General features: G+C 37.9%; 1 pseudogene; it reads right to left on the bottom strand.

Annotated features, from left to right (window-relative positions):
* Positions 1–202: 202 nt before the first annotated feature.
* LOC123797303 (mediator of RNA polymerase II transcription subunit 28 pseudogene) lies at positions 203–716 on the bottom strand (annotated as a pseudogene).
* Positions 717–10,747: the final 10,031 nt, after the last annotated feature.

Below are 10,747 nucleotides of genomic sequence, written 5' to 3'. Positions count from 1 at the left end.
ACACTATAGGCATTTTATAAAGTATTCGAGAAGTAATGCTTATAAAAATAGAGGGAAATTTTTAAGTGAGACCATCAAACAAAAATAATTTTGTTCTTTGGCAAAGAGTTCTTCCAAAATGTCATGCCCACAAGAAGTAATGTTTGTCAAAACTGTGTTTAGGCTGACTCACATGCCAGATAACCTTCAGGTCAACTTTGACTCAGGTTGTGCTTGATGCAGGCATATTAGCAAATACCTGCTTGAGGTAGGCCAAGGAGCCCTGAGGGATTTCGGCTGGCTTTTTGTGCTGTACATTGATGTCCAATGCCAATGCCTCAGTTTTGTCAAGTGCTTCTGGACCAGTATATCTTTCTGCTATAATTTATTCCTTAGTTCTAAGACATCCTCTTTGATAACTTGCTCTGGTTCCTGGACAAATAATTGCAATATTTTTTGGAGGAAAAGACATTCTGTCTGTCTCACAATATCCAGAAATTTCTGATACACTGATCAACACCAGTTCTAATTTCTTGCTGATCCCTGCCATTGACATAGCCCTGACTCACAAAAGAAGCAAAGCAAGCCTCAAAAGATGACTCCAAATCATCTACCAAGGTACTGGTAAAAATTCTTGAAGGGCCTCGCACAGCCTGAAGAAGCAAAGCCTGGCCTCTGGAGTCCCCAGGGTGTCCAGGTAGCTGCCCGGAGAACATACCTCCCAGCAGAGCCAACATTTCTGAAAATCTCTTTTTCAGGTTTCTAAATTGTCTAATGGAAATGAAACTCCAGTTCCTGGTTACAACCTGCAATTACTTTAATCAAGTATGAGGTTAAAGGGGTCAGAGTCCTCCATAAGACCACCCTCACTTCTGTAAGTTCAGGGGTCCCCAAAACCACCCTCGGTTTTGAAAATTTATTGAAAGGATGCACAAAATTATGAAAGTTGTTATATTCATAAATTATTACAGAGAAAGTTTACAAGGTTAAAATCAGCCAAATGAAGAGACATATGAAGCAGAGACCAAGAGGGGCTTAAATGAGGAGCTTCCAGGTGTCCTCTCCCAATCAAGTATGGATGGTGTTACCTTCACCCAGTCAATAATGCGTGACAAAATGCACAGAGTATTGATATCCAGGGAAGCTCACACAAACCTCTGATGTCCAGCTTTTATTGGGGTTCAATCACATACTACCCAAGTAGCTGATCTTTATTTTCTATCCCTTGCAGACATTGGGCTTAATATCTCTAGTCATCAATTCCTCTGGTGGTCTGAACTGAGACTGTATGACCCAAAGCCCCTATCGTAACTCACAGTGATAAAACTCTCTACTAGCCACAGGCCAGAGGCAAGCAAAGACACTCCTATCATGCAGGACATTTCAGGAACGGGAACATAAACTCCCAGTAGCCAAGGACAAAGTCCAGACTGCTTCTAGGTAAGGTTTATTCTTCATGCACCATAACAAATTTTTATCATTTAGATAAACTACAGCTAAAAATCACATTTCTCAAACATAATCATGTAATAATAAAGCCCTCTAAACCATAGATGTTTAGTCCTCCAATATCAGTGAGAAAGTACTTAAATTTCCTTTGTATAGAAAAATCTCTAGAGAAAACAGTAGAACCCAAAAGAGTGAATAAAATAAAACATTACACTAGAGACTTACCAAACACTGTTCAGTATAGCTATAAAACCAGATGTTCATTATTTTCTGAAAATCCTAATATGCATGGTGCTGTTTTGATTTTGATTAGTTTCTCAGGTAGTGTCCTTGCCTTGCTCCTTTCCAATATTTGAAAAATGTAAATTATTCATGAAAGGACAGACCCAGAGCAAATAAGAAAAGAAACAGGGAACCAATGACAATTAGCAACTTTGTTTTTTTTAAAAAGATTTTATTTGAGAAAGAATGAGAGCTAGAGAGAGCACGAGCAGGGGGAGGGGTGGAGGGAGAAGCAGACTCCCCCTTGAGCAGGGAGCCCAACACGAGGCTCTACCCCAGGACCCCAAGATCATGACCTGAGCTGAGGGCAGATGCTTAACTGACTGAGCCACTCAGGTACCCCATTTAGCAACCTTGTTTACAGAAGCTTTAGACAACAGAATAGCAGGAGACATTGGCTTTGAGGATCATCATTAGAAACTCACTTCATCACTGTTTAAATGTGTGTGAATGTGAAGCTGAGATAATGCCCCTATGATTTAGGTGTTTTTCTCTTTAACTATATATATATCTATATATATAGTTATATCTATATATCTATATATCTATATATCTAGTTATATATATCTAGTTATATATATATATTCCCCTCTCCTTAACTATATATATATATATATATATATATATATATATATATATATATATATTCCCCTCTATGAATAGGCCTTGGATTATATATATAAATGCAAGGATTTATAATGATATTCTTGCTTTCTTTTATTCCTCCCTGTTCAAAAGTACTTCTATATTATTAACATACTGAGAAAAATTAGGGAAAATCTAAGTGATTTGCTCTATAGATAACTGCTTGGGATATCCTTATTTATTATGTTAGTTTTGTTCTGGGGAGACTGGTGGCAGTTATTCAGGCAGGAAGCCTATACCAACCTAAGCCTAAAGGATGTAGTGAACAGAATCCAAAGAGCCATCTGAAAAGGGCCTCCTGAAAGGAGCTGTGACCTTTGGTCTATGGCCACAGCAAACCCACAGGCACCCTTCAGAAACAGCTAGAGGAATATTCTTCCCACTCTTGGATAACCTCCTCTGACTCCCATTAACTGAATCCAACTACAGACAAGACTGCAAGGGAGCTGGATAATGTAGTCCAAATAGATGAACCTCATAGGCCATGGAACAAAGTAGAGAAAAGCAGAGAGTGGAGACAGAAAGGCAAATACATAGGTCTGAGAACTAAGCTCTGGAGCAGCCCAATGCTTAGAAGTTAAGGAAAGTAGGATAGACAAGCAAAGGAGACAAAAAAGGAATAGACAGCAGGTAGCAAGAGAGCCAAGAGAATGTGATATCCTAGAGACAAATAAAGATGTTCAAATAGTAGGGAAGTCCAATTTTCCCAGCACCATTTATTGAAGAGACTGTCTTTTTTCCACTGGATGTTTTTTCCTGTTTTATCAAAGATCAGTTGACCATAGAGCTGAGGGTCCATTTCTGGGTTCTCTATTCTGTTCCATTGGTCTATGTGTCTGTTTTTGTACCAGTACCATGCTGTCTTTGTGATCATGGCTTTGTAGTATAGCTTGAAATCAGGCAACGTGATGCCCCCAGCTTTGTTTTTCCTTTTCAACAATTCCTTGGCGATTCAGGGCCTTTTCTGGTTCCACACAAATTTAAGGGCTGTTTGTTCCAGTTCTTTGAAAAATGTCATTGGTATTTTGATTGGATGGCATTGAAAGTGTAGATTGCTCTGGGTAACATAGACATTTTAACTATGTTAATTCTTCCGATCCATGAGCATGGAATATTTTTCCATCTTTTTGTGTCTTCTTCAATGTCTTTCAAGAGTGATTTGTAGTTCCTGGAATATAGATCCTTTACATCTCTGGTTAAGTTAATTCTGAAATAACGTGTGATTTTTTATGCTATTGTAAATGGAATGGATTCCCTAATTTTTCTTTCTTCAGTCTCATTGTTCATGTATAGAAATGCAACTGATTTCTGAGCATTGATTTTGTATCCCGCCACATTACTGAATTGTTCTATAACTTCTAGTAGTTTGGGGGTGGAGTCATTTGGGTTTTCCATATAGAGTATCATGTCATCTGCGAAGAGAGACACTTTGAATTCTTCTTTGCTGATTTGGATACCTACATGCAAAAGAATGAAACTTGACCACTCTCTCACACCATACACAAAGGTAAACTCCAAATGGATGAAAGACCTCGATGTGAGATAGGAATCCATCAAAATCCTAGAGAAGAACATAGGCTGCAACCTCTTTGACATTGGCCACAGCAACTTTTTTCTTGACACATCTCCAAAGGAGAGAGAAACAAAAGAAAAAATGAACTTGTGGGACTTCATCAAGATAAAAACCTTCTGCACAGCCAAGGAAACAGTCCAAAAAACTAAGAGGCAGACCATGGAATGGGAGAAGATATTTGCAAATGACACTACAGATAAAAGATTAGTATCCAAGATCTACAAAGAACTTCTCAAACTCAACCACATCAGGCTCCTCCACTGGAAGCCTGCTTCTTCCTCTCCCACTCCCCCTGCTTGTGTTCTCTCTCTCACTGGCTGTCTCTCTTTCTGTCAAACAAATAAATAAAATCTTTAAAAAAGGGAAACAAATAATCAAATCAAAAAATGGGCAGAAGATATGAACAGACACTTTTCCAATGAAGACATACAAATGGCTAACAGACACATGAAAAAATGTTCAAAATCATTAGCCATCAGGGAAATTCAAATCAAAATCACACTGAGATACCACCTTACACCAGTTAGAATGGCAAAAATGGACAAGGCAGGAAACAATAAATGTTGGAGAGGATGTGGAGAAAGGGGATTGCTCTTACATTGTTTGTTGGAATGCAAGTTGGTACAGCCACTTTGGAAAACAGTGTGGAGGTCCCTTAAAAAGTTAAAAATAAAGCTATCCTATGATCCAGCAATTGCACTACTGGGTTTTTACCCCAATGATCCAGACATAGTGAAGAGAATTGCCATATGCACCCCAATGTTCATAGCAGCATTGTCCACAATCACTAAATTGTGGAAGGAGCCAAGATGACCTTCAACAGATGACTGGATTAAGAAGATATGGTCCATACATACAATGGAATATTACTCAGCCATCAAAATATTGATTTCACAACATTTGCAGCAACATGGATGGGATTGGAGGAGATAATGCTAAGCGAAAAAAGTCGAGCACAGAAAGACAATTATCATATGGTTTCACTCATTTATGGAACATAAGAAGTAGCAAGATCAGTAGGAGAAGAAAGGGAAGAAGGAAGGGGGGGTAAACAGAAGGGGGAATGAGCCATGAGAGACTATGGACTATGGGAAACAAACTGAGGGCTTTAGAGGGGACAGGGTGGGGGATTGGGATCAGCCGGTGATGGGTATTAAGGAGGGCAAGTATTGCATGGTGCACTGGGTGTTATACGCAAGTAATGAATCTTGGAACTTTACATCTAAAACTTGGGATGTACTGTATGGTGACTAACATAACATAATAAAAAATTATTTTTTAAAAAAATAAATAGTAGGGAAGTAAAATTTTCAACAGTATCACATGCTACTGGGTCAAAAGTAAGTGGATTGAAAATTGACTGCTAGATTTGATAATGTAGATGACACTGGAAACTTTGAAAAGTGTGAAAATGAATGAAGATCACCCAGATGAGAACAAACAGAAGCTATTCATTCAGAGCTTTCACTATAGTAAGGAACACTGCTACCATCATTTGCATTTGGGAGATATTAAAAAAACTTGCAGAAAAATTGGAAAGCTTTATAGTGGAAAAAAAGAAGGGTCTTCAGTATCACTTTGATTGAAGGTTGTGGGCATGGTGAAGCTGAAGATAGGCTAGCTAAAGGTGGGACATTGTATGTGATTGGTCTGGGAATCATATTTGGTTTTCTCTGGTTGGTCTGAGTTGGAAGGGGAAGCAGAAATCAGAGAAGCTGGCAAACATTGACTAAGTCCCGACTCCTTTTTAAAAGATTTCATTTATTTATTTGAGATAGAGAGACAGAGATAGTGACAGAGATAGCAAGAGAGATCATGAGCAGGGCTGAGAGGGAGAAGTACGCTCCCCACTGAGCAGGGAGCCCAAGGCAGGGCTGGATCCCAGGACCCTGGGATCATGAACTGAGCTGAAGGCAGATGCTTAACTGACTGAGCCACCTAGGCACCCCAGGTCCTGACTGTTTTGGGCCAGTTGCTGAAATAGTTGTGGTTTGGTTTCCTGGACTGGTTGTCATAGAGGTTGTGGGTCAGAGTTCTATTGTCAAAATGATCTTGCCATTGTCCATTCACATAGTCAGTCTCTCAGGAGTTTCAGTGGAGTACAGGGGTTAAAGAATGATTTGAATGGTGACTGATTGTACAGTCAGGACAGAGAAAGTATTCTAAATATTTAAAACTGAGGTAATTTAATATAGGGATTGGTGATAGATGAGCTGAGGAAACTAATGTGAAAAACAGTAAGGCAACCCAGAGATAAGCAACCTAAAGGCACTTATTCCACCCCTAGAACTGAAGGAGTAATAGAAGACAGTAGTGTTAAGCAGATCCCAGAAGCCAGTCCAATCCAGCAGAGGCTAAAACCACTATAGGAGCCACCAAGGAAGTTACAAAAAGGAGGCACTGAGTGGTGGGCCCTGGAGCCATGGAGAAGATACAGGTGATACTAGAGAGGTTACCTTAGAAAGAGAAAAGTGGGGGGAAATACATGGTTTTTCCTTTCTTGTCACCATCCACTCTCCCACTGATGTCTCTCATTGGCTAACCCCAGGGAGAAGCAAGCTGACAGGGAGTCTGGGAAATGCAACTCACACGTGTCAGTCCTCTTGCAATTTATGTTAGAGTGGGGAAAGTGTGGAAGTGAGAGTGCAAACAGGCATATGACTTACCTAAATGGGTTCAAGAGAGAATGGGTCACTCCTGGAAATGAAGTTGGTTTACTAGGACTGATCCTCCTGCTGTGAGCAATTAAAACTATGAGATAAAGTTTTTGTTTTTGTTTTAAAAACAGTTAAATAATCAAAGTGTTATCAAGAAAAACTGCCATATTTGGGGGAGAGCTGGAATTTAGAAATAAAAGCAAAGCACAAGCAAAAAACAAAGGCACTTTTGCTCTGAGGAAATCTGTAAAAAGAGGAAAATGTACAAAGTGTTGAGAACAGGGGGACAAGAATCAAGGCTCAAAGCCCCACAGAGCCTATTGAAGGACATTTGAGCTATTTCTGTTTTTTTTTTAATTACAAACAAATGGCTGTACAACTCTATAAATATACTAAAAACCACTGACTTGTACATTTTAAACAGATGAACATTATGATAGGTAAATAAATTATGTCTCATAAAGCTATTAGAAAAATAACAAGAATGAGAAAAAGACATTTTTCTGATGAAAAACTGGAAATATTTGCCACTAGTAGGAAAGAGTGTATGCATTCCAAATAGGAGACTGAATCCAGATGGAAAGTCTAGGCAAATAAAATGGGAAATATGTAGGTAAATCATACCAGATACTGAGTCTATAAAACCATGACATTGATAATAATGATGCTTTTTGAAGGAAAAAAAAAGATAGAATTAAGATTCATGAGGGGCTAAAGTTTCTCACTCTTGGTTTTGGCTCAGGTTCTGATCTCAGGGTCCTGGAATCAAGCCCTGCATCGGACTCCACCCTCAGTGTGGAGTCTGTTTGAGATTCTCTCTCTCTCTGTCTGCCCCTTCCACTTGTGCTATCTCTCTCTCTTTCTCTTTCTCTAAAATAGATAAATATAATCTTTAAAAAAAGAATTATGGTTCATGAAAAAAGAGAGAATGAACAAAGGATAGTGAGGAATTTAAAGATCAGCAACAGTTGGCATTTGTTACTATCAACAGGGCTGCAAGTGAAGAGAAGGAAATAGTGTTGTCAGAGCCAAAGGAGAGTTAAACTTGGGAGAAGTTTCCCAGTGACAGTTGTTGTCACTGGGACATAAGGAATAGGAACATCGAAAGACATAGTAAAGAGAATGAAAAGGCAAGCCAGAGTAGAAAATGAAATTGCCTACAGGTTTAACCAGCAAAGAACTAATACACTGAATATATAAAGAACTTTGAAAAATCAGTAGGAAAAAGGCAGGCAATCCAGTTGGAAATAAACGTACAACTTGTTTAAGCACTTCACAGAAGAAAAAAACAAAATAAAAATTATTTACACATGAAAAGGTGCTCAATTTTATAAGTCATCTCCAAACTATGAAATAATACTTATATGCCTGTGAGATTGGCAAAATTAAAAATAAAAATTTGGGCAATATCAAGGGTTAGCAAAAACAAAAAGCCATAGGAATTCTCATGCATTGCTAGTAAAAATGTAAATTGACACAATAACTTTGAAAATTGTTAGGCAATGTCTAGTAAACATGACCATATACATACTCCATAATCAAGCAATTTCTCTACCAGGTATTTATCCTCAAACTTATGCATGTATGCATCTAGATAAATGCATAAGGATGCATACTGTATCATTGTCCCTAATATCTCCCAATTGGAAATAGTACAAATATCCATCAACAATAACAGAGATGAATAAACTGATGAATACTCAATTAATGGAATTTTACACAGCTTTATAATATTGAAAATGATGGAACTACATCTACACACAATAGCATAAATGAAACTTAGAGATATTTACTGAAAGAAGCAAGGCAGAAAATAAAATACAATATAATTTCATCCACTTAAATTTTTAAAAAATACTGGCCAAACAATGGTATATTGCTTAGTGATGTATAAAGTGATAGTGTATTAAAAAGAAACATGGAAATGATTATCAGACAGGATTGTGGATAGTTCACCCATGGTAAAAAAAAAAGGGGGGGGAGGAGAAGGTATAGAGTATACTGGAATAGTTGCAAGAAAATCCACATATGTGGTAGTAAAAGACAGACTCTAGAACCAAAGGGCATGGTATTTACCCCAATCTGTCTGACCTTCAGAAAATTTGGCAATTTCTTTTTGCCTCTCAGCCTCCTTATCTGTAAAACAGGGAAAATAATGGTAGTTATCAAACAGAAAGCACCCAGACAATTCTAAGCACAGAGGAAGCACTCAATAAATGGTAGTTGTAAGTATTATTGATTTTAGGCTCCCCATTTACTCAATATTTATTAACCACCTACTATATGCCAGAAACTGCATGATGTTTACCCTCAAGAGAGTTATAATATATCAGAGGAGATGGTCATCTAGACAATAGTTTTATTGAGAGCTTATGTGACCTTGCATTCTAAATGTTTTATAAAAAATAAAATGGACTGTAACTGAATGTACAAAGTTTGGTGTAAAGATCAAGCCATTAATTTCTCACCAAATGCTCAATTTAATCCAGTTACTGCAAGTGAACAAATGCAGTTTTGTTACTTTTATGTTTTAAAATCTATCATCTACTAGCTCATCAATTACTAATAAATCTCTAGATATGGCCAGAATTCAAGATCTCACAATATTCTGTCTTTCCAATTAAACATCACATTCTCATGTATTCATTCAATATTTATTAACATTTATTATATGTAAAGTCTTGGGATTAACACAAGGATGTAAATCAGTCCTTCTCAAAAATGACCTCAGCCCAATGTGAATGCAGACATTTAAAAAATAGACAATACAATCTAATATGTGTAGAAAGTGTGTAAAAAGAGATTAGAATAAATTATTACAGGAGTGTTTAGGAGGAAAGAATGGGTTGTTCAGTACCCTCAGAGGTCAGGCAAGGGCTTTCTGGAAATGTGATATGTGAACTAAAATTTAGGAGATGAGTAGAATGTAAACAGATGAATGTAATGTAGTAGGGTGCAAGGATAATAAGGGCAGTATTAGAATCATGTGGGAAGATTGTCAGATGCACCATGGCATGTTCTGGAATTTAATGTGGTATGGAAAGACTCGAGAATAGAGTGCAGTGATTGACTGATGAGCAGTGAAGTTGGGAGATAGAAGCAGGTATGATGAGGCTAGATCATGAAAATACCTGTATGCTAAACTAAGATGTTCGACTTTCATTTCAAAGAGGGAAAAAAAAAAGATGATGAGAAACGATTGAACAAAAAACTTCAAGCACAAAAGCAAATTGTCTTCCTGACGAACTTCTAACCAATTGTATCTATTGCCTCCTTTATACCCAACCGAAGTTCCTGCTTTTACCAAAGATGGAACCCAGATCTGCCTTATTTAAGCAATTGACCTTGATGAGTGTTTTATACTATGGTTCAAGTATTTTGCTCTTCCTCAAACTTACACCCATTGCTGCTAGAGTGACAAACTGTAAGCAGTCAGTGAGGACGGTGAACGAGAGCCATTTAGGGAGTCTTGTGGAGTATTAAGTATCTAAAAGGTGGGATCTAAGAGAGGATTTACTCTGCTTTTATTGTGGTGGCCAGGGAAGATAAATCTTTTTACCCCACTTCTCCGGGTATATGTGGCAAGTCCTGGCTTGTCTCATTAGCTCCTCTTGCCTCCATGAGTAAATGCGTATAAGGCCAAAGAACCTATGGGAAAGAAAATGCCTGAATTGACTTCCCCAGACCTTAGGGACAGTGCAATTAGATCTTGTACTTAGAAATGTGCTCACTCCGGACGCCTGGGTGGTCCAGTCAGTTAAGCATCTACCTTCAGCTCAGATCATGATCCTAGGGTCCTGGGATCGAGTTCCGCATCGGGCTCCTTGCTCAGTGTGTGGGGGGCTGTTTTTCCCTCTGCCTGCCGCTCCCGTTGCTTGTGCTCTCTCCATAAATAAATAAATAAATAAATAAATAAATAAATAAATAAGTAAGTAAAATCTTTAAAAAAAAGAAAGAAATGTACTCATTCACAGTTCACATTCCAGATCCTGAAGTCCAAAGAAGGCATTTGTGACAACAGGATATTTTTAGCTCTTTTGAAGCACTCTTCCCCCCTCATATCTCCCAATAAAAAGAAAGTCTAACTGTGTGTTATACACAACTAATGAATCGTTGAACACTACATCAAAAACTAATGATGTACTTACTATATGTTGGCTAA

The sequence above is a fragment of the Ursus americanus genome, chromosome X, assembly GCF_024610735.1.
Source record: "Ursus americanus isolate L20-20 chromosome X, mUrsAme1.1.p, whole genome shotgun sequence".
NCBI lineage: Eukaryota > Metazoa > Chordata > Mammalia > Carnivora > Ursidae > Ursus > Ursus americanus.
The sequence above is the reverse complement of the archived record's forward strand: the minus strand, read 5'-3'. Positions and strand labels throughout refer to the sequence as shown.